This window comes from Lithobates pipiens, unplaced genomic scaffold (assembly GCF_037356315.1).
Source record: "Lithobates pipiens isolate NorthernLeopardFrog02 unplaced genomic scaffold, aLitPip1_a1.2 Scaffold_80, whole genome shotgun sequence".
In the NCBI taxonomy this organism is placed as follows: Eukaryota; Metazoa; Chordata; class Amphibia; order Anura; family Ranidae; genus Lithobates; species Lithobates pipiens.
In genome coordinates, this window is record NW_027507904.1 from 633,081 (window position 1) to 657,796 (window position 24,716).

The 24,716-nt window shown below is 49.0% G+C and overlaps 1 protein-coding gene across 1 annotated transcript in view; it reads left to right on the forward strand.

Moving 5' to 3' along the window:
• Nucleotides 1-24,716, forward strand: part of LOC143973410 (uncharacterized) — an 803,348-nt gene that overhangs the window by 578,018 nt on the left and 200,614 nt on the right. The window lies entirely within an intron of this gene.

Sequence of the window (24,716 nt, forward strand, 5' to 3'; positions counted from 1 at the left end):
ATCAGTCCAATATATACACAGCATGCCCCTCCCCCATCCTTACCTATAATCAGGTGTGCAGACATCTTCCTGGAGACTGGAGGAGATAGATTGTGTCTGTGTGCACCCCTCCCCCAACACTAAATCCCCCACTAACATGACACCCATTTTCTTCAGTCATGTGACCCCCATACACAGCGCTGTACAATCTCATCTGGATTTACCTTCTACATGGACGGTGTAATCATCTTCCTGTATGGGGAGTCCTGCAGAGTTGTATATATCCACATTGTATCTCCCATCATTCTCCGGAGTCACATTGGATATGATCAGACTTCCATTCTCTGATATCCTTGTATTGGGGAAATATCTGAGATCAGACGGATCACAATTCCAGTGTTGAGCTATTTCCTCCCAGTCTCCAGGAGATTTCTCATAGTACCAGATAATCCAGTCACATCCCCGTCTATCTGTAGGGTTGAGGGTGAGATGACGTCTGATGGGGAGGAGAAGGTCAGATCCCGGCCGGGTGAATATTTCCTCCGGGACTTTTCCTGTACAGACAGAATACAAATCCCAGTCAGATCACAGTGTACTCCCCTCCCCCTCATATAACATATATCCCTCTATGAGGATCCCAGAAATATTCAGATTCCATCTATCAGAGTCCTCCGGGTCTTCCTGGGATTCCTCTGTTTTCTTCCCATCTCAGATCATTGAGGAATCTCCTCTGACACCCCTATACTCTCCATTATTCTACCAATAAATCATCAATGAATAGACAATCATTCCTCCCCCCATTTCCCCTGCTGGAGTAAATTGGAGCGTCCTTTATTTGGCCTTCCTCTGGATCCTCTGTAGGTATAGGATTGTGTAGATGGGATTGGAGGATTTTTTTTCTCTTTTCTCGTCGATCCCAACTGTCCCGCAATTCGGGGGATTAACCCGGATTTGGAGCAATGTCCCTCTGTCCCTCTTCCCTCCTCATTTTGGTCTGATCTATAGAGTTGTATATAAAATGTACTTTCCTGGTGCATCATGACAACATACATATGGGTTGTGACTCCGCCCCCACAACCTGATAGGTCTGGTTAACTATAAATCAAAGACAGACCCGCCTCACAGCATTCTCCTTTTTATTCTCACCTGATCAGGACTGGAATCATGAGGTATCCCTTACCAAATGTCGCCCCAGCTAGGGTTGCCACCTGTCTGGGATTCACCCGGACATTCCGGTTTTTACATCCTTTGCCCGGGTTTCTGACTACCTGTCAGCAGCCACCAGGGCATCCTCAAAAATACTTATAACACCCCCATAAAATCTTAATCATAATTTAGGATCCATAACATGTATTAGAATGTCACATATCTTCACATATATGTAACTGTCTAGATGGAAACAGTCCTAATTACAAGGGACTTTTTTCTCTCTGTGGAGGGATACAGAACCTCCTGACCACATTTCCCGATGCTCTGTTTCTAGTCCCGGCTACTGGGGCCCTGCCCAGACTGTTCACTGTTCACAGACTGATCTAGTGGAGAGAGCTGTGAGTGTGGGCGGGCAGAGGAAGGAGCTGTGAGTGTGTGGGTGGACAGGGGGAGGAGCTGTGAGTGTGTGGGTGGGCAGAGGGAGGAGCTGTGAGTGTGTGGGTGGACAGGGGGAGGAGCTGTGAGTGTGTGGGGGGCAGAGGGAGGAGCTGTGAGTGTGTGGGCTGGTAGAGGAAGGAGCTGTGAGTGTGTGGGCGGGCAGAGGGAGGAGCTGTGAGTGTGTGGGTGGGCAGAGAAAGGAGTTGTGTGTGTGTGGGTGGGCAGAGGAAGGAGCTGTGAGTGTGTGGGTGGGCAAAGAGAGGAGCTGTGAGTGTGTGGGTGGGCAGAGGAAGGAGCTGTGAGTGTGTGGGTGGGCAGAGGGAGGAGCTGCAGGGAGTGTGAGGCGGGGACAGCAGGACAGAGAGGGGAGGAGAAAAGCTGCCCATTACCAGAATACATATGGAAGTATTCATTTCATAGTATGTTGTCTAATGTATGTATGCCTGTTTGTGTGTATCTGAGTGCATGTATGTATCTCAATGTGTGTGTGTGTGTGTATGTATATGTAGCACTGACCCCTGAAGGCTTACCGATTACCTCCTCCAGCTCGTAACTTGTCATTCTTGTCTAGTGGTTGCCGAGGTTGATGGCCCAGCAACTACAGAGACCGACACCTGACTTCCTTTTTAGGGTTTTTATTTGCATAAAACAGTTGAACAAAACCCAGTCTCTCAGTTGGGAATAAAGGGTATAAGGATGAAGTATAGCTCAGGTACTTTGGAACTTCTGACCTGTAGACCCCTTTCACACCAGGGTGTTTTGCAGGCACTATAGCGTTAGAAATAGCGCCTGCAATCCGCCCAAAAAAAAGCTGCACCATTGTCTGTAGTGTGATCCCCCGAGGGCTTTCACACCGGAGCGGTGCGCTGGCAGGATGTCAGAGAAAAGTCCTGCCAGCAGCTTCTTTGGAGCGGTGAAGGAGCGGTGTGTTTACCACTCCTCCACCGCTAGTGATGGCCGAACAGTTCGCCTGGCGGTCGTTTCGCTGCGAATTTCGGCTGTTCGCGGTCCGCCCGTTCGGCGGACTATTGGCGCCGTTCGCCCGGCGGACTTCCGTGTTTTTACTGTGTAAAAGAACTTTGACCTGATGACACATCCATCATGGGGTACAGGACAGCCAATTGAGACATTACAGCACATGGACACTTGGACATTCCCCCTAACTTATAAATACACCCGATCCGGCGGCCATTTTACATTCTTTCTTCTGTCACTATAGGGAGAGGTTGCTGTGTGGAATAGGGAGAGATAAATCACTAGCTATTTTGTACACAAAAGTTCTTTTCAGGACTGGTATAGGTGTTAGGTGTATATAGGTTTGCTGTGCTACTGATTGTTGCAGCAGCCTGAGTGTCTTTTGTCAGTTTAGAGAAAGGGACAGGACGCTGTGTGCTGCTGTAGGGACAGCCAGATTAGTCATCATCATCATTAGCTGTTACTATCAGGTCCACAAAAGTGCTATTCCAGTAACCAGTTATTGTTCCAGCAGCCTCTGTTTTGCCAGTTTATATAGGGACAGGCAGGAAGCAGTGTGTCAGGCAGTGAGGGTCAGTTTAAACAGTAGCTGTTACTATTAGTTCCACAAAGGTTCTTTTCAGGACTGGTATCAGTGGTATGGTAATAGGCTTGTACACGTATAATATTCTTTCTTCCAAATATAGAAAGAATATTATACTTGACTGCTGCCCTTCTGCTGCAGTCTGCTCATTATTCACAACTCACTTATTCCACAAAGCGCTTTATCAGGACTGGTAACTTGGTCTGTCTAGGGTGCTATAGTACATAGGGTTGAGTGCGGTACAGTCTGCTGTTCTGTAAGGACCGCTATCGGTCCACAATAGATAGGGTTGAGGTGCACTACTGCTGACCGCTGCACTATACTGCAGCAGTCCTTCATTGGTATAGGGACTGACGTACAGTCTGCTAATCACTCACACACAACCTACTTGGTCCACAAAAGTCCTTATAAGGACTGGTAACTTGGTCTAGGGTGTTACAGTACATAGAGTTGAGTGAGGTACAGTCTGCTATTCTATAAGGACTGGTATCGGTCCACAATACATAGGGTTGAGGTGCACTACTGCTGACCACTGCCCTATACTGCAGCAGTCCTTCATCGGTATAGGGACTGACAGTTTTGTCACAGGGTCATTTAAAAAATGACAGGCAGAGGAAGAGGCAGGCCCTTCCGCAGGGGTAGTATACAGGGGTGGGTCATATTTCTACTGGGGCTGCTTATTATGAGGGGCTCACACCATCCCTGTGCTATGCTGACATCCTCCTGGGGCTGCTTATTATGAGGGGCTCACACCATCCCTGTGCTATGCTGACATCCTCCTGGGGCTGCTTATTATGAGGGGCTCCCACCATCCCTGTGCTGTGCTGACATCCTCCTGGGGCTGTACCTCTGCTGTGCATATTATGAGGGGCTCCCACCATCCCTGTGCTGTGCTGACTTCCTCCTGGGGCTGTACCTCTGCTGTGCATATTTTGAGGTGCTCCCACCATCCCTGTGCTATGCTCATTATGAGGGGCTCCCACCATCCCTGTGCTGTGCTGACTTCCTCCTGGGGCTGTTCCTCTGCTGTGCATATTTTAAGGTGCTCCCACCATCCCTGTGCTATGCTCATTATGAGGGGCTCCCACCATCCCTGTGCTGTGCTGACTTACTCCTGGGGCTGCTTATTATGAGGGGCTCCCACCATCCCTGTGCTGTGCTTTCTTCCCCCTGGGGCTGTACCTCTGCTGAGCATATTATGAGGGGCTCCCACCATCCCTGTGCTATGCTCATTATGAGGGGCTCCCACCATCCCTGTGCTATGCTGACTTCCTCTTGGGGCTGCTTACGGTGCAGGTGTCAGTGCTGTATATCACGGTGCTGATGTCAGTGCTCACTGTCATGGTGCTGCTGTCAGTGCTGTATATCACGGTGCTGGTGTGAGTGCTTTATGTCACGGTGCTGATCTCAGTGCTCTCTATTATGGTGCTGCTGTCAGTGCTGTATATCACGGTGCTGGTGTGAGTGCTTTATGTCACGCTGCTGATGTCAGTGCTCTCTATCACGGTGCTGCTGTCAGTGCTGTATATCACGGTGCTGGTGTCAGATGACTCTATCACGGTGCAGGTGTCATTGCTGTATGTCACGCTGCTGGTGATCATCTCCTACACCCTCTTCTTTGCCTACCCTGGTCCCTGACCTTCCGTCTCCTCCATTGCCTTCATGCGCTCCACAGTCCTGAATTGTCACAACAATTTCCCATATAAAAAAAGAATGCTTGTAGTTGTCGATCCCAGATTCACCTCATACATGTGTTATGTCATTGGCCATGTGGTGGGACTATGTTTGCACAGCTATTAATTATTTTGTGGCTGCAAATTTGACCTGTAGGTTTGCAAAGTTCGCCTCCCATTGAAGTCAATGGGGCCCGCCGCGAACGTTCCGGTTCGCAAACTATCGGCCGCATTCGCGAAACGTCCCGTCGGAAGTTCGTCCATCACTAGTAATGAGTTGTCTCCGGACTGATTTTATACTAATACGGTAGAAGGCCCACAGGTAGAACAGAGTTATTTGGGGAAGTGCCGTCAAAGACCACCGGGGGAAATAACTGATATTTTTGAGTTTGTTATGGTTAAATCGTTATATATTTTTTATATTTGAGAATAAAAGGCTGCTGTGGCCAGTTATATTCCAACAAAAGTGTGGTCTCGTTGTTTAGAAGTAAGATTAAAGCGGGGTAAGGTTGGAGTATACTGAATGGCGGCAGTCATGAAAAAGGGAAGTGTACATCTTAAAAGGGGTTGTAAAGGTAAATTTTTTATTTTCTACATAGGTTCCTTTAAGCTAGTGCATTGTTGGTTCACTTATCTTTTCCTTCGATTTCCCTTCTAAATGTTTTTTTTTCTTTGTTTTCTTTGTCTGAATTTCTCACTTCCTGTTCTTCCTCAGTAAGCTGTTCAGTAAGCTGTTCTGGCTGACTAACCACCAGCTCGGATGATGGTGAGAAGTTTACTGAGGAGAAACAGGAAGTGAGATATTCAGACAAAGCAAAAAAACATTTAGAAGGGAAATCAAAGGAAAAGGTAAGTGAACCAACAATGCATTAGCTTAAAGGAACCTATGTAGAAAATAAAAACATTACCTTTACAACCCCTTTAACTACCCTGGTCATGTAAGCATGGAACCCGAAGTGTCAGAGGTAAGGGTAGCCCCGAATGTCTGGGATGGCCAGTGGGAAAACAAACAACTTTGCAGCTCCCAAGGGAGTAGTGCGCTACATTAGTATATATATATATATATATATATATATATATATATATATATATATATATATATATATATATATATATAGTAGCTTAGTGTTTCTTTACAGTATGTGTGTGTGTATATATATATATATATATATATATATATATATATATATATATATATGTACATATCTGAGTGTATGTAATTTTACGAATATATACAATATATATATAGAATAATTTGTTAATTATTTTTAGGTTTATGTATATATGGGAAGGATTATTAAAGGTTAAGTTCAACTTTTGGAAAAAAAATAATAAAATGCCCATTTTTTGCAGGTAAAAAAATATGCAAATATTTTTCTAAGAAATCTATAAATAAATGGCCCAGCCTTGTGGACGCACACTGTCATGGGGGGGATATCAGGAGGTGAGGGAGGGGGTGGATGAGTCAAAAAGCAAGACTTGTTCACTCTGCACTCAAGGTCTCCACTGTTTGGCTTCCAACCAGCAGTCTGGCCCTAAAGTTGACAACCCTAAAGACATAGCGATCTGCTTTAGTCACTCCTATGGATCCTCCTTATAGAACCTTAGAGTCTCCCCCACAGATCCTGACCCTGACCCCGTGCAAATATCACAATTCCTTACATTTACCCCCCTCACCCCAGACCAAATAGCTGTTCTCTGAGGCTGAAGTCTTAAAAGCAATACACTCACTGCCGCTCCACAAGGCCCCGGACCAGATGGATATTATAATGAATATTATAACATAGGCACACCTCCTGGCACCCCAGCTAACCAACTCTTTTAATCTCATAATGTGCACTGGTGCCATCCCTAAGGATTTGAGGCCCTTATCCTCCCCATACCAAAGCCTGCTAAACCTCATGATGACCCTGCCAACTATGGCCCATTCCCCTCCTGAATTTGGATCTCAAAATGTATCCAAAAATTCTAGCCACACCCATATTCTCGTTTATTCCCAAGCTAGTACACAAAGATCAGGTAGGCTTTTCTCCATGCCAGCAAGCCTCTAATGGCACCAGAAGAATCATAAATCTCATACAGTGGGCAGAACACCATAAAACACCTTCTCTGCTCCTATCACTGGACACAGAGAAGGTGTTTGACAGAGTACATTGGTCCTACCTCAGAGCAGTGCTCCGAAAATGTGGATTCTCTGGGAATATATATCCAGCCCTCCTAGTATTATATTTCTCCCCCACAGCTAAAGTCTGGACTGTATGCAGTCGATATTATTGTAGCCATGACAAATCCCCTCCAAATCCTCACAGCACTATATGACCTCCTAATGCTATTCTGTCATATATCCAGGGCCGGTGCTACCACTAGGCAAACTAGGCAGCTGCCTAGGGCGCACTACTGCCTAGGGCGCCCAGACACTGGTGTTCCTACTCTCTTCAGCAAACATCAGCAGGCAGCCATGTGTCAGAGGCACAGCGGTGGCAGAGGACTGTGTCTGTCCTGACTTCCAAATGAATGGAAACGTTTGATGGGCGCTGGTGGGGCTGCATTTGACGGGCGCTTCATTAAAAATGTAGGGTATATATGGGCAGGACAAAGGAGGTGGAGTCAAGGGTGGAGCCAAGGGGGCGGCAAAATTAGGTTTTGCCTAGGGTGTCAAAAATCCTTCCAGCAGCCCAGCATATATTTCTTTATAAAGTCAACTGCACTAAGGCCTCCATGATTGGAACAGGATTAGACCATCCCACAAAAACTGTCTCTCACACGCGTCACCTTTTCCTCGGGCCCCATCCTCCACCTTTTCCTACTTAGAAACATAAAAAACAACTCCTACCAGCAACATCAACTAAACTATGAAGCCCTACTCAGCAAACTGCAGAACCTCTGCTCGTCACTATGCTCAATAAGGATGATCCGAACACCCCCCCCCCCCCGATTCGCTTCACACCAGAACCTGCGAACAGACCTAAACTTCCTGTGAACTTTAGAACCCTATTAAAGTCTATGGGACTCGAACGTTCAAAATATAAAGTGCTAATTTTAAAGGCTTATATGCAAGTTACTGTCCAAAAAAGTGTTTGGGGACCCGGGTCCTGCCCCAGGGGACATGGATCAATGCAAAAAAAGTTTTAAAAATTGATGTTTTTTCGGGAGCAGTGATTTTAATAATGATTAAAGTGAAACAATAAAAGTGTAATATTCCTTTGAATTTTGTTCCTGGGGTGTGTATTAAAGGGGGCTTCCAGATTCTGATAAGCCCCCCGCTCTCAGACCCCCACAACCACCGGCCAGGGTTGTGGGGATGAGGCCCTTGTCCTCATCAACATGGGGACATGGTACTTTTAGGGGTCACAGACCCCCAAAGCATCCTCCCAATGTTGAGGGCATGTGGCCTGGTACGGTTCAGGAGGGGTCTCTTGTTCCCCCCTCTTTTCCTGCGGCCTGTCAGGTTGTGTGCTCAGATAAAGGGTCTGGTATGGATATTTAGATGAACCCCACGTAATTTTTTTTTAAATTTGATGTGGAACCCCACGCTTTTTTTAATCAATGACTTTCAATGACTGTTCTCTGTATTACGGGAGCCGACAATTCATTATAACCGCAAGTGATTTTAAATGACTTTTTTTCCTGCAGAAATGACATTTTGTGCAGGGACAGTTCTAAGCACGGAAAACATGGGCCTCTTCACAGGCATTTAAGCAGAAGGATAGGGTGCGCTATGGAATCAGTTATACAGAGAGTCTGTAGTGTAATGTAAGGTAAGAGCAGCCTCTATTATGTTTCCATCCAGATGGATGGAACCGTAAAATAGGGAAAAGAAGAAAAATAGATGTGGCGCTATACCTTATAAAACTCACTAGAAAATATAATATGAATAAAAATAAAATTGTACAAATTTTCCAGCTTGCTGGCTAATATTTTAAAATTTTTTTGAAAAACAGCAAGAAACCTTATAGTAAAATCTATAGTAAAATCAATAAATAATAATAAAGTGCTAGTGGTATGTCCTTATTAGTTAGTAAATGCAAAGTGAATGTAAATTTTCCAGCCTGCTGATTAATAAATGCAATGAAACTGTACGGTTCACTCAAATTAGGTAAAGGTGAATAAATAAATATTTAGATAAATAATAGTAAAACTATCATGAATCGATCAATACTTAGTAGTGAAGGCTACTTAGAGTTACTTGTGACTGTGATTGTAGCACAACTAAATGAATGGACACAAGGGGAACAATCAAACCTATATAAACGTGAATACTGGTGGGGTGGTGGGTGTAAACACACTGTGTCAAATATCAAAACATGCCAAAAAAATTAAGAAAATTCAAAAATAGAAAATTAAAACCAGTGAGGAAATGAAAAATGAAGATATAAAAGATTAAAAATATTTTAGTCCAGAAAGTAAAAAGTAAAAAATCTAAAAAATCTTGCGGTGACAAGTCTAATATGAAAGTCCAATTGAATAAAGTTTATAGTTGATATTTAAACATGAAATGAATATTTGGTGGTGGAAAAAGTAAGTAAAGAAAGTGACATCGATATTCGTTCGCAGTGAACGTTTGCAGTGAACGTTTATGGATTTTGCTCTCACCAGAGATATGACCCCGTCCGGGGTGGATCAGCCTCCACAGTATAAGCCACTGTGTCGCTTCTTGGGCTGTCTCTGCTATGCTGCTGGGGAGATCCTTCGTTCTTCCGTGGGGATGTTGTACCTCGTTTACATGTGATAGAAAAGAGGACTGCCCATGGTGTAGTATGTTTGAAACTCAGTTTTATTGAAACAACCTTAAAAATACTCACATTTAGTACGAAAAAAACGAGTATTGTATTAAAAGCGTTCGGAATATCCACTCGGCTGACACGCCGTTTGTGCTGAAGGTGTACGTATCTGGCCACGCCCTGGCATACTTCACAGGCATACTATAGATACCCCCCAGGTACGAAATTTAAAGGAATATTACACTTTTATTGTTTCACTTTAAGCATTATTAAAATCACTGCTCCCTGTCATTCGAAGTTAATCTGAATAATAAAAAACATTTTATCAAAAAAAAAAAAAATCACTGCTCCCGAAAAAACGGCAGTTTTTAAAACTTTTTTTTGCATTGATACATGTCCCCTGGGGCAGGACCCGGGCAGTGGCACCACTAGGGTTGGTGTCACCCGGTGGGGAAAAAAATGGTGTCCCCCCCACCAACTATAGTTCCCCCTCAGTGCAGACCCCCTCCACTAACTACAGACCCTCCTCCCGCAGTATAGATCCCCCTCCCTCAATACAGACCACCCTCCATCAATACAGACCCCCTCCCTCAGTATAAACATCCCCTCAGTACAGACACCCCTTCAGTGAAGACCCCTCCATCAGTACAGACACCCCCACCTCAGTGCAGACCCCTCTAGCATTACAGACACCCCCCCTCAGTGCAGACCCTCAAAAAGTACAGACACCCCTCTCGGTGCAGTCCCCCCTCAGTGCAGACACCCTCGCCTCAGTGTAGACTCCCCAGTGCAGATCCCCCAACAGTACAGACATCCTCCCAGTGCAGACCCCCGTGTAGACCCCCCCAACAGTACAGACACCCCCTCAGTGCAGACCCTCCTCAGTTACAGACCCCTCTTAGTGCATACCCCCAGTGTAGACCCCCCAACAGTACAGACACCCCCCTCATTGCAGACCCCCCTCAGTTACAGACCCCCCTCAGTGCAGACTCCCCAGCAGTAAACACCCCCCCAGTACAGACCCCCAGAAGTACAGACACCCCCCAGTACAGACACCCCTGCCCGTGCAAACCCCCATGCAGACACCCCCAGTGCAGACCTCCCAGTACAGACACCCCCCCAGTGAAGATCCCCCCAATGCAGACACCCCCTTACATACCTCAGAACAGCAGACAATCATACACACACGGCAGTGTGTGTCACTCGAGCTCAGCTCCTCCTCCTCTGTGGATGTAAACAGAGAGGAGGAGGAGGCGGTTTTGTTCCACTCCACTGAGGGACACAGCCACGGCATTGGAAAGGGCAGCGGGCTGTATTAGCGGTGGCACTACCCACGGGTGTCACTCCTCTGGTGGGTGTCACCCAGGTGCGGCCCGTACCCCCTGCACCCACCTAGCAACGCCACTGGACCCGGGTCCCCAAACACTTTTTAGGACAATAACTTGCATATCAGCCTTTAAAATTAGCACTTTATATTTCTCCCATAGACTTGTACAAGGTGTTACACGGCTTTTCGAATTTGCCGCGAACACCACAAATTGTTCACTGTTCGCTGAACAGGCGAACAGGCAATGTTCGACTCGAACAAGAAGCTTATCCCTACTGGTGGTGTACTGCTAGCAGATTGGCTGCAAGTATTTGTGGAACCTATTGCTATACCTTCATTCCTCTTGGTGCAGGTTGTTGAGTGGACTGGAGGTATAGTAGGGTGGCTGAGATCCCATATGAGGAGCAAGGAGAAGTCTACCTTTTTCTATGATGTGGGTCTTTCAGGTACTGCTGCCAATGAACTGCATGGCAGGTTGACATAAGTCTGGTCAAGCATGTGTTGCCCAAGCGGCTGCTGTTCTGGCCACACTTGATCTGCTTCAGACAAAGTTTGCAAACAGCAATGGTGCGATCTGCTGCACATGTGTTGAAAAAAGCCCACACCAAGGAACTTTTGCAAGTCAGCGGGGAGTCAATCATGCCCTGCATCTGTGGAGCTTGGTGGTGTGATGCCATAGGGAGGCTGCCCATAACCTGACCCCTGGAAGACATCCTGCATTGTTAGAGTTGTGCGTTCTCCTCCTCAGTTTCCTCCTCTCTTCTCTCAGGCACCCAAGTATGGTCAGAGATCTCATCACCAGTAGCGTCACTAGGGTTCGTGTCACCTGATGCGGTAAAACATGGTGTCATACCCCTCCTGCCTAGGCTGCCAGCACCCTGCAGGCAGCGCACAGTCACGGGGCGCACCCAAAACCAGCCCCTGTAAATGATAGAATAGGGTGGTATAGTGACAGGTTAGGGTAGTATAGAATAGTATAGTGGCAAGTTGGGGTGGTATGGGGTAGATTGGATTGGTATATTGGCAGGTTGGGCTGGTACAGGACAGTTTGGGGGTGGTACAGGGCAGGTTTGGCTTGGTACAAGGCAGATTGGATGGTAGAGGACAGGTTTGGGGTGGTATAGCGCAGGTTGGGGAGGTACAGGGCAGGTTGGGGTGGTACAGGAAAGGTTTGGGGTGGTGCAGGGCAGGTTGAGAGTGGTACAGGGCAGGTTGGGGTGGTACAGAGCAGATTGGGGTGGTACAGGGCAGGTTTGGGGTGGTACAGGGCAGGTTGAGGGTGGTACAGGACAGGTTGGGTTGGTACAAGGCAGTTTGGGGTGGTACAGAGCAGGTTGGGGTGATACAGGGCAGATTGGGGGTGGTACAGGGCAGGGTTGGGGTGGTACAGGGCAAGTTTGGGGGTACAGGGCATGTTTGGGGTGGTACAGGGCAGGTTGGGGTAGTACAGGGCAGTTTGTTGTGGTACAGTGTAGGGTTGGGGTGGTACAGGGCAGGTTAGGGTGGTACAGGGCAAGTTGGGGGTAGTACAGGGCAGGCTTGGGGTGGTACAAGGCAGATTGGGGTGGTACAGGGCAGGTTTGGGGTGCTACAGGGCAGTTTGGGGTGGTACAGGGCAGGTTAAGGGTGGTACAGGGCAGGCTGGAGTGGCACAGAGCAGCTTGGGGGTGGTACAGGGCAGTTTGAGTGGTACAGGGCAGGTTTGGGGTGGTACAAGGTCAGTTGGGATGGTACAGGGCAGGTTTGGGGTGCTACATGGCAGTTTGGGGTGGTACAGGGCAGGTTGAGGGTGGTACAGGGCAGTTTGGGGTGGTACAGGGCAGGTTGAGGGTGGTACAGAGCAGTTTGGGGTGGTACAGGGCAGGTTAGGGGTGGTACAGGGCAGTTTGGGGTGGTACAGGGCAGGTTTGGGGTGGTACAGGACATGTTGGGGTGGTACAAGGCAGTTTGGGGTGGTACAGAGCAGGTTGGGGTGATACAGGGCAGATTGGGGGTGGTACAGGGCAGGTTTGGAGTGGTACAGGGCAAGTTGGGGGGTACAGGGCAGGTCTGGGGTGGTACAGGGCAGGTTGGGGTAGTACAGGGCAGTTTGGGGTGGTACAGGTTAGGGTTGGGGTGGTACAGGGCAGGTTAAGGTGGTACAGGGCAAGATGAGGGTAGTAAAGGGCAGGCTTGGGGTGGTACAAGGCAGATTGGGGTGGTACAGGGCAGGTTTGTGGTGCTACAGGGCAGTTTGGGGTGGTACAGGGCAGATTGAGGGTGGTACAGGGCAGGCTGGGGTGGCACAGGGCAGCTTGGGGGTGGTACAGGGCATTTTGAGTGGTACAGGGCAGGTTTGGGGTGGTACAAGGCCAATTGGGATGGTACAGGGCAGGTTTGGGAGGCTACATGGCAGTTTGGGGTGGTACAGGCCAGGTTGAGGGTGATACAGGGCAGTTTGGGGTGGTACAGGGCAGGTTGAGGGTGGTACAGGGCAAATTGGGTGGTAATGGGCAGTTCGGGGTGGTACAGGGCAGGTTGGGGGTGGTACAGGGCAGGTTGGGGTGGTACAGGGCAGGTTTGGGGTGGTACAAGGCAGGTTGAGGTGGTACAAGGCAGGATTGGGGTGGTACAGGGCAGGTTGGGGGTGGTACAGGGCAGTTTGGGGTGGTACAGGGCAGGTTGAGGGTGGTACAGGGCAGGTTGGGGGTGGTACAGGGCAGTTGGGGGTGGTACAGGGAAGTGTGGGGTGCCACAGGGCAGTTTGGGGGTGATACAGGAAACATTGGGGGTGGTACAAGGCAGGTTGAGGGTGGTACAGGGCAGGTTGGAGGTGGTACAGGGCAGGTTTGTGGTGGCACAGGGCAGGTTGGGGGGTGTCACAGGGCAGGTTTGGGGTGGTACAGGGCAAGTTGGGGGGTACATGGCCGGTTGGGGGTGGTACAGGGCAGGTTGGGGTGGTACAGGGCAGGTTGGGGGTGGTACAGGGCAGTTTTGGGTGGTACAAGGCACATTGGGGTGTACAGGGCAGGTTTGGGGTGGTACAGGGTAGGTTGGGGTGGTACAGGGCAGTTTGGGGTGGTACAGGGCAGGTTGGGGTGGTGCAGGACAGGTTGGGGGTGGTACAGGGCAGGTGTGGGGTGGTACAAGGCAGATTGGGGTGCTACAGGGCAGTTTAGGGTGCTACAGGGCAGATTGAGGGTGGTACAGGGCAGTTTGGGGTGGTACAGGGCAGGTTGAGGGTGGAAATGGGCAGGTTGGGGGTGGTACAGGGCAGTTTAGGATGGTACAGGGCAGGTTCGGGGTGGTTCAGAGCAGTTTGGGGTGGTACAGAGCAGGTTGGGGTTGTATAGGGCAGTTTGGGGTGATACAGGAAAGGTTGGGGTGGTACAGGGCAGGTTGAGGGTGGTACAGGGCAGGTTGGAGGTGGTATAGGGCAGGTTTGTGGTGGCACACGGCAGGTTGGGGTGGTACAGGGCAGGTTGGGGTGGTATAGGGCAGGTTTGGGTTGGTACAGGGCATGTTTGGGGTGGTACAAGGCAGGTTGGGGTGGTACAGGGCAGGTTTGGGGTGGTACAGGGCAGGTTGGGGGTGATATAGGAAACATTGGGGGTGGTACAAGGCAGGTTGAGGGTGGTACAGGGCAGGTTGGAGGTGGTACAGGGCAGGTTTGTGGTGTCACAGGGCAGGTTTGGGGTGGTACAGAGCAAGTTGGGGGGTACATGGCCAGTTGGGGGTGGTACAGGGCAGGTTGGGGTAGTACAGGGCAGGTTGGAGGTGGTACATGGCCGGTTGGGGGTGGTATAGGGCAGGTTTGTGGTGGCACACGGCAGGTTGGGTTGGTACAGGGCAGGTTGGGGTGGTACAGGGCAGGTTTGGGGTGGTACAGGGTAGGTTTGGGGTGGTACAGGGCAGGTTGGGGTGGTACAGGGCAGAGGCGGCTCTAGGCTTTGTGTGGATGGAGCACACAGGTGATCAGCACCACTTCCAGGGCGCCCTCCTCACCCATCAGACATAGGCAGCCAATACAACATCTGGGCCCAGCAAGATGACAACCCCTCTAGGATTTACCTCTGTGCCTTGGGAGAATGGGGAGGGGGTGTCACTGAATCATTCCACATCCACAGAGGAAGGAGAGTGGGGGATCCCAGCAAAGAGAGAGGGGGGGGAGGGGGAAGGGAGAGGGGGAGGGGCAGAGAGAGGGAGGGAGAGAGGGGGGAGAGGGGGAGGGGCAGAGAGAGGGAGGGAGAGAGGGGGAGATTAATTTCCTATATTACCCATGGGATAGGGTGAAATAGGCCTGTATGATATTATCACACTAATTGTGAAGCATATGCACGGCAGGCTTTAACTTTTTAACCTTGTGATATAATTATGGTTTAGCGCAGCTTTTTTATTTCTCTACTTCTACAAATTCCTCTGGATACGCCGCGCCCTACAAACAATTACCTTGTTTAATACTCGTACCAAGATAAAGGGATTTCACACATTTACAAGCTGCAGAAAACCAACTAAACTTCCCTCAAAGGGGGAAAATCCTCAACTTCTCAGCAGATGTTTCAACATGGCGCTACTCTGCGAAAGCTCCACTCACATCCTCTGGATGCCTCACTGGGAAACACACAGAAGGTCCGACACCACTAGTATCAGACACCACTAGTATCATACACCACTAGTATCAGACACCACTAGTATCAGACACCGCTAGTATCAGACACCACTAGTATCAGACACCACTAGTATCACACACCACTAGTATCGGACACCACTAGTATCACACACCACTAGTATCAGACACCACTAGTATCAGACACCACTAGTATCACACACCACTAGTATCGGACACCACTAGTATCACACACCACTAGTATCACACACCACTAGTATCGGACACCACTAGTATCACACACCACTAGTATCAGACACCACTAGTATCAGACACCACTAGTATCACACACCACTAGTATCGGACACCACTAGTATCGGACACCACTAGTATCGGACACCACTAGTATCACACACCACTAGTATCAGACACCACTAGTATCAGACACCACTAGTATCACACACCACTAGTATCACACACCACTAGTATCACACACCACTAGTATCACACACCACTAGTATCGGACACCACTAGTATCACACACCACTAGTATCACACACCACTAGTATCGCACACCACTAGTATCAGACACCACTAGTATCACACACCACTAGTATCACACACCACTAGTATCAGACACCACTAGTATCACACACCACTAGTATCACACACCACTAGTATCAGACACCACTAGTATCACACACCACTAGTATCACACACCACTAGTATCACACACCACTAGTATCACATACCACTAGTATCACACACCACTAGTATCAGACACCGCTAGTATCAGACACCGCTAGTATCAGACACCACTAGTATCAGACACCGCTAGTATCAGACACCGCTAGTATCAGACACCGCTAGTATCAGACACTAGACATGTGCAGAGTAAAATATTTCGTTTCGGAATTTCGTTTTCGTCCGAAAGCTTAATTTATTTAGTTACTCCCGAAATTCGTTTTTATTTATTTCGTTTTTCGTTCAAAAATTGCATTCGTCCGAAAATCCACATGAATTACGGTCGAATCTGTCTTGGAAGGCTTATGGTGTCTGTCGAATGTATAAAGAAGATTCGACGGAGCTAACTATATAGCATACTTTAGAACCCTATTAAAGTCTATGGGACTCCAACGTTCAAAATCTAAAGTGCTAATTTTAAAGGCTAATTTGCAAGTTACTGTCCTAAAAAGTGTTTGGGGACCCGGGTCCTGCCCCAGGGGACATGTATCAATGCAAAAAAAAGTTTTAAAAACGGCCGTTTTTTCGGGAGCAGTGATTTTAATAATGATTAAAGTGAAACAATAAAAGTGTAATATTCCTTTAAATTTCGTAGGGGGGGTTGTCTATAGTATGCCTGTGAAGGGGCGCATGTTTCTGGGGCTTAGAACTGTCGCTGCACAAAGTGTCATTTATGCAGGAAAAAAAGTCCTTTAAAATCACTCGCAGCTATTATGAATTGTCGGCTCCCGTAATACAGAGAACACTCATTGAAAGTCATTGATAAAAAAATAAATAAATAAATAAATAAAAAAAAAAGCGTGCAGGTCCCCCAAATTGAATTACCAGGCCCTTCAGGTCTGGTATGGATATTAAGGGGAACCCTGCCTCAAATTTAAGAAAAAATTTGACGTGGGGTTCCCCCTAAATATCCATAACCAGACCCTTCAGGTCTGGTATGGATATTAAGGGGAACCCCGCGTCAAATTTAAAAAAAAATTGACGTGGGGTTCCCCCTAAAAATCCATACCAGACCCTTTATCCGAGCACGCAACCTGGCAGGCCGCAGGAAAAGAGGGGGGGACGAGAGAGCGGCCCCCCCTCCCTCCTGAACCATACCAGGCCACATGCCCTCAACATTGGGAGGATGCTTTGGGGGTCCGTGACCCCTCAAAGCACCTTGTCCCCATGTTGATGAGGAGAAGGGCCTCATCTCCACAACCCTGGCCGGTGGTTGTGGAGGTCTGCGGGCGGGGGGCTTATCAGAATCTGGAAGCCCCCTTTAACAAGGGGACCCCCAGATCCCGGCCCCCCCCCTGTTTGAAATGGTAAGGGGGTACAAAAGTACCCCTACCATTTCACAAAGAAAGTGTAAAAAAATGGTTAAATAAAACAAAGACACTTTTGAAAAATTCCTTTATTAAAAATAAAAAAATAAAAAAAAAAGATTCCAGCGGCGGTAATCCACTCTTGCTATCCAGCGACGGACGATCATCTCTCCCGCGATGTCATGTCATCCAGCGCAGCGAATCCTTCGTTCTTCTGTCTCCGCAGAGGAGACAATGCAGGGATTCCGGCTGGCTGACGTTTCTTAAATACGGAGGGCGGGGCCACCCGTCACCTGACCCCGCCCCCCTCTGACGCAAGGGGAAACCCGGGGTTCCCTGTGACGTATAGGTGACCCGCACCCCTCTGATGTAACACAGGCAGGTTTCCGTTACATCAGAGGGGGGCGGGGTCACCCATACGTCACGGGGAACCCCGGGTTTCCCCTTGCGTCAGAGGGGGGCGGGGTCAGGTGACGGGTGGCCCCGCCCTCCGTATTTAAGAAACGTCAACCAGCCGGAATCCCTGCATTGTCTCCTCTGCGGAGACAGAAGAACGAAGGATTCACTGCGCTGGATGACATGACATCGCGGGAGAGATGATCGTCCGTCGCTGGATAGCAAGAGTGGATTACCGCCGCTGGAATCTTTTTTTTTTATTTTTTTATTTTTAATAAAGGAATTTTTCAAAAGTGTCTTTGTTTTATTTAACCATTTTTTTACACTTTCTTTGTGAAATGGTAGGGGTACTTTTGTACCCCCTTACCATTTCAAACAGGGGGGGGGGCCGGGATCTGGGGGTCCCCCTGTTAAAGGGGGCTTCCAGATTCTGATAAGCCCCCCGCCCGCAGACCTCCACAACCACCGGCCAGGGTTGTGGAGATGAGGCCCTTCTCCTCATCAACATGGGGACAAGGTGCTTTGAGGGGTCACGGACCCCCAAAGCATCCTCCCAATGTTGAGGGCATGTGGCCTGGTACGGTTCAGGAGGGAGGGGGGGCCGCTCTCTCGTCCCCCCCTCTTTTCCTGCGGCCTGCCAGGTTGCGTGCTCGGATAAAGGGTCTGGTATGGATTTTTAGGGGGAACCCCACGTCAATTTTTTTTTAAATTTGACGCGGGGTTCCCCTTAATATCCATACCAGACCTGAAGGGTCTGGTTATGGATATTTAGGGGGAACCCCACATCAAATTTTTTCTTAAATTTGAGGCAGGGTTCCCCTTAATATCCATACCAGACCTGAAGGGCCTGGTAATTCAATTTGGGGGACCCGCACGCTTTTTTTTTTATTTATTTATTTATTTATTTTTTTATCAATGACTTTCAATGAGTGTTCTCTGTATTACGGGAGCCGACAATTCATAATAGCTGCGAGTGATTTTAAAGGACTTTTTTTCCTGCATAAATGACACTTTGTGCAGCGACAGTTCTAAGCCCCAGAAACATGCGCCCCTTCACAGGCATACTATAGACAACCCCCCCCCTACGAAATTTAAAGGAATATTACACTTTTATTGTTTCACTTTAATCATTATTAAAATCACTGCTCCCGAAAAAACGGCCGTTTTTAAAACTTTTTTTTGCATTGATACATGTCCCCTGGGGCAGGACCCGGGTCCCCAAACACTTTTTAGGACAGTAACTTGCAGAATCTTTTCTCTCCGTCAAATCTTTTCTCTGTCGAATATTTTCTCTATATAATCTTGGACTAATAGAGGTAAGGTTAGGCACATTCGACCATAGGTTCTATAAACACGTTGTCAGAGTCATGTCGAATCTCCTATTCTATATCGAACTGTTGTAACAACGAAAACGAAAATAAAGCATTTATTTATGTCGGATCTTTCGTTTTTCGGATTTTGTGCTTTCGTTATCGTTTGTCAAAACGAAAACGAAAATAGCTGAAATTCGGACGAAAATGCATTCGGACGAAAACGAATGCACATGTCTATCAGACACCACTAGTATCAGACACCGCTAGTATCAGACACCGCTAGTATCAGACACCACTAGTATCACACACCACTAGTATCAGACACCACTAGTATCAGACACCGCTAGTATCAGACACCGCTAGTATCAGACACCACTAGTATCAGACACCACTAGTATCAGACACCGCTAATATCAGACACCACTAGTATCAGACACCGCTAATATCAGACACCGCTAATATCAGACACCGCTAGTATCAGACACCGCTAGTATCAGACACCGCTAGTATCAGACACCGCTAGTATCAGACACCGCTAGTATTAGACACCTCTAGTATCAGACACCTCTAGTATCAGACACCGCTAGTATCATACACCACTAGTATCGGACACCACTAGTATCGGACACCACTAGTATCGGACACCACTAGTATCGGACACCACTAGTATCAGACACCACTAGTATCAGACACCACTAGTATCAGACACCACTAGTATCAGACACCGCAGACCTTCCCGATTCTCTTCCTCCCAGTAATACCGCCTGCTGGAGAGGATGTAGAGAGACGGATCTACCCCCCACATCTGCTATGCTTGTCCAATAATCATCCCTTATTGGAATAAGGTAGAATCCCTCATTGGGAAAATGACTGGAACCCGCAAACACTTCCCCCTCAACAAGCGTTATTGGGACACAAGGTCCTGTCCCTACCATTTCATCCTCACACATATTTTCATTGCAGCGAGGCTCTTGATAGCACTTAACTGGAACGGCAACTTCCCTCCTTCCAGTCAACAACTACCCTCCACGCCCAATCAGCACTTCCACCTGGAACATGTGTATACAAAAGCACATCTTTCAGTACCTAAACTACAGGAACTTTGGACCCCATGGACCAATCACCCCACAAACACCACCAGCCCCTAATGCCCCGTACACAGGAGCACATTTTCCGCCTGAAAAATCTCGGATGGTTTTTCCCACGGAATTCCGCTCCAGCTTGGCTTGCATACACACATCACACAAAAGTTCGCTGAACTTTCCACCGTCAAGAACGCGGTGACGTCCAACACTACGACGAGCCGAGAAAATTAAGTTCAATGCTTCCGAGCGTGCATCAAATTATTTCCAAGCATGCGTAGGAAGTTTGCTGTCAGAATTGCTAAAGACTATCGGAATTTCCCATCCGAACTTTTTCCGACCGAAAAATTAAGAACCTGCTTTCAATCTTTTGTGTCACCCAGCAGGAGAATCCCATGGAGGCGGAGCTGTTGCTCTTTTTTTCAGTCTGTCGGGCAGCGTGAGATGGATTTACATTACGGAACTATTTTTTAACCACTTAACAACCAGTCCAAAGCCGATTAACAGCTACAGGACAGTTGTTTAACTCTGAGAGGCCGTTAATTAACATCCTCCTAGAATTCCGCTCTCGCACACCCCCTGGGGCGCGCACTCGAGAGTATCCGTGACCGCCGGGACTTGTGCATCACGGATCACGGTAAATGACCGCTCATCGCGGCCCTTTACCGCATGATCACTCTGTCAAATGACAGAGCAATCACTTGTAATTAGGGATGAGCTTCGTGTTCGAGTCAAACATACGTTTGTCTCGAACATCGGCTGTTCGCATGTTCAGCGAATTCCGAACGTTATGGGCCGTTTGCGCCAGATTCGTGTGGCGCTCACGGCCCACAATGCACTGCGCCATTGCAGTGCATTGCTGGCTCATGATTAGCCAAGCATGCACTGTGACCCCGCATGCTTGGCCAATCACAGCGCCAGCAGTGAGGAGAGCCATGATTGGCCACAGGTAGGATGCCTATGGCCAATCATAGCTCAGGCTGTGTAGTACACGCCCCATACTAAATAAGGCCGCCAGCGCGGCGGCCTTGTGTAGTGTGTTGGCGTCTGTAGGAGTTAGTGGGTGTTCTCTGTGTACCTTCAACACAGTACACACCGATCGTTATCGACCAATTTTGCGTTCTTGCTCTTCTGTAGTGGGTGTTGTCTGCGTGCCCTGACCGCAGTATACACCATTATATCCACCTATATAGCTAGCTATATTTCTCTTTTGTAATAGAGCTTGCAGTCAGTTGTAGGAGATTGTGCCTGTTGTCTGCGTGCCCTGACCGCACAATACACTATTATATCCACCTATATGCCATCTGCAGGAGTTAGTGGGTGTTGTGTGCCTCCAGCACAATATACACTACCCAATTGCTGGTTTTCCCATCTTCCTTCAGGCCATTACCATGTCTGGAAGGCCAACAAGGAGAGGCAGACAGGCATGAGCCGATAAAAGAGGGCAAGCAGGCTCCGTGTCTAGAGACAACAGTGTTGGTCGTGGACGCGGTGCATCGTCATCATCAGCACGTGGACATGGGACACTCTTGTCCTTCTTTTTGGCAGCTGGACGTGTAGAGTGGATGACCAAGCCCTCTTCAACCTCCTCATCCTCTCTCACCCAGGCTCAGGGTACTAGCAAAGTAGCTGCCAACGCATCGTCTTCCCTCGTCTCAGGAGTCCCCTGAACTCTTTGAGCACAGTGTTGGGAACATGCTCCAGGAGAATGCTCAGTGTTTTGTAGGCTCTGATGATGATACTCAGCTAAAGGAAGGCAGTAGCGTGAGCACAGAGAGAGGGGATTCTGAAGAAGGACAGCAATCTGACAGTCACAAGCTGCAGCATACTGCCAGGTTTGCTCCAGCGATGAAGAGAGAGGGGATGATGAGGGCACTGACTCCACGTGGGTGCCTGGTAGGAGAGAGGAGGAGGAGGAGGCACATGTCCAACGAGGCAGGATGCCCTCCGGGGGCCAGCTTAGGGGCAGCACACCGACTGAATCACACCACAGAGCTCTGCCTGTGCAGGGCGCTGCCTCTGTGCGTTATTCTAAAAGTTCTTTGGTGTGGGCCTTTTTTGAGACGAGTGCATCAGATCGCATCGCTGCTATTTGCAACATATGTCTCAAGCGTATCTCGCGTGGCCAAAACATCAGCCGCTTGAGCACCACATGCTTAACCAGACATATGTTGACCTGCCATGCAGCTCCTTGGCAAGCGTACCTCAAAGACCCACACCAAAGAACAAAGCGGACCTCTCCTTGCTCCTCATCAGCTGGGATCTCCAACCCCACTAGACCTTCAGTCCTCTCTGAAACCTGCTCTGAGAGGAATGAAGGTGTAGAATTAGGTGTGTCACAGCCAAATGCTTCCGGGCTCTCTGCTAGCAGTACACCCATGTCCGATTATAGCAGGCAAATTTCCCTGCCCCAGCTGCTGGACCGTAGAAAGAAGTTCACTCTCAGCCATCCACATGCCCAGCGGTTGAATGCTAGCTTGGCTAAATTGCTAGCACTTCAAATGCTGCCTTTTCAGTTGGCAGACTCGGCCCCCTTCCGTGAGTTTGTACAATGTGAAGTTCCTCAGTGGCAGGTCCCCAAACGCCACTTTTTCTCACAGAAGGCGATTCCGGCTCTCTACCGGCATGTGGAAGGCAATTTCCTTGCTTCGCTGCAGTAAGGTGCATATTAATGCTGACTCATGGTCCAGCAGGCATGGACAGGGACGTTACCTGTCTTTCACGGCCCATTGGGTCACTCTTATGGCAGCTGGGAAGGATGCAGGACAAGGTGCAGTAGTGTTGGAGGTTGTTCCGCCACCATGCCTCCAAAATGCTATTACTGGTTGTAACACACCTCTCTCCTCCACCCCCTCCTCTTCTTCCTCCATGGCCTCTTCCAGTGCTCTGTCCTCAGAACCAGTGGTGCTCCGTAGGCGTTCCAGGGGCTACGCAAATACGCAGGCAAAACAATGCCATGGCGTGCTTGCGCTGGTTTGTTTGGGGGACAGGAGCCACACTGGGGCAGATATTTTGTCAGCTCTGCAGGGACAGGCCGAGAGGTGGTTGACACCACACCAGCTTAAGCCAGGAATGGTGGTTTGTGACAATGGCACCAACCTCTTCTCCGCCCTCCGACAGGGACAACTGACCCATGTGCCCTGTGTGGCTCACTTCCTTAACCTGGTGGTGCAGCGGTTCTTGGGCAGGTACCCGGGCTTACAGGATGTCCTGAAGCAGGCCAGGAAACTTTGTGGGAATTTTCGCTGATCATTTAATGCCTGTGCTCGGCTGGCTGAGCTCCAAAAGGAGTTGAACCTGCTCAAGAACCGCCTTATATGTGACATGCCCACCAGGTGGAACTCAACGTTGGCCATGCTGAAGTGGCTGCACACGCAGCAGAGGGCCATCAATGAGTACCTGTGCGACTACGGCACCAGGACAGGGTCACGGGAGCTTGGTTTTTTCTCACCTCACCAGTGGGGCATGATCAGGGATGCATGCACTGTCCTGTCACCGTTTGAGGAGGCCACAAGGATGGTGAGCAGTGACAGTGCATGCATCAGTGACACTGTACCTCTTGTCCACCTCTTGGAGCATACACTGTGTGAAATAATGGACAGGGCACTTGAGGCAGAACAGAGGCAGGAAGAGGAGGACTTCCTTGCCTCTCAAGGCCCCCTTTATCCAGACAGTGTTCCTGCTGTCCCACCCATCACACAGGAAGAGGAGGAGGATGATTGTGTCAGCATGGAGGTGGAGGCCAGCACTCAGCAGCAGCAGCAGCAGCAGCAGCAGCAGCAGCAGTCTTGTAGGGATGATTTACAGTCCCAAGAAACCCATGGACTTTTACGTGGCTGGGAGGAGGTAGCTGCGGATCATGTTGTCCTTAGTGACCCAGAGGACTCTGGACCGAATGCCTCAGCTAACCTATGCTGCATGGCCTCCCTGATCCTGCAAAGCCTGCGGAAGGATCCTCGTATTCTTCGGATCAAGGAGAGGGACCATTACTGGCTGGCCACTCTCCTTGATCCACGGTACAAGGGTAAGGTTGCCGACCTTATCTTGCCATCGCAGAGGGAGCAGAGGATGAGACATCTCCGGGAGGCCTTGCAGAAAGGTCCGTGCAACGCGTTCCCAGAGACTGGGAGGTTACAAACTCCTGGTCCTGGACAACGTGTTGCTGAGGCATCGGTCAGAAGGAGCAGTGGAGAAGGTGGCCATCTGACCGATGCGTTCAGACAAGTTTTTAGTCCGCAGCCTCAAGGCAACCATCGCCAGCGTCTGATTTACACGGCGCAGGAATACCTAGGGTCAAGGTGAGACTTGGACACCTTTCCCACCGAAAATCCTCTGGCTTACTGGATCTTGAGGATGGATCACTGGCCAGAGCTTGCACAGTATGCAATTGAGCTACTGACCTGTCCTGCATCCAGCGTTCTTTCGGAACGTACCTTCAGTGCTG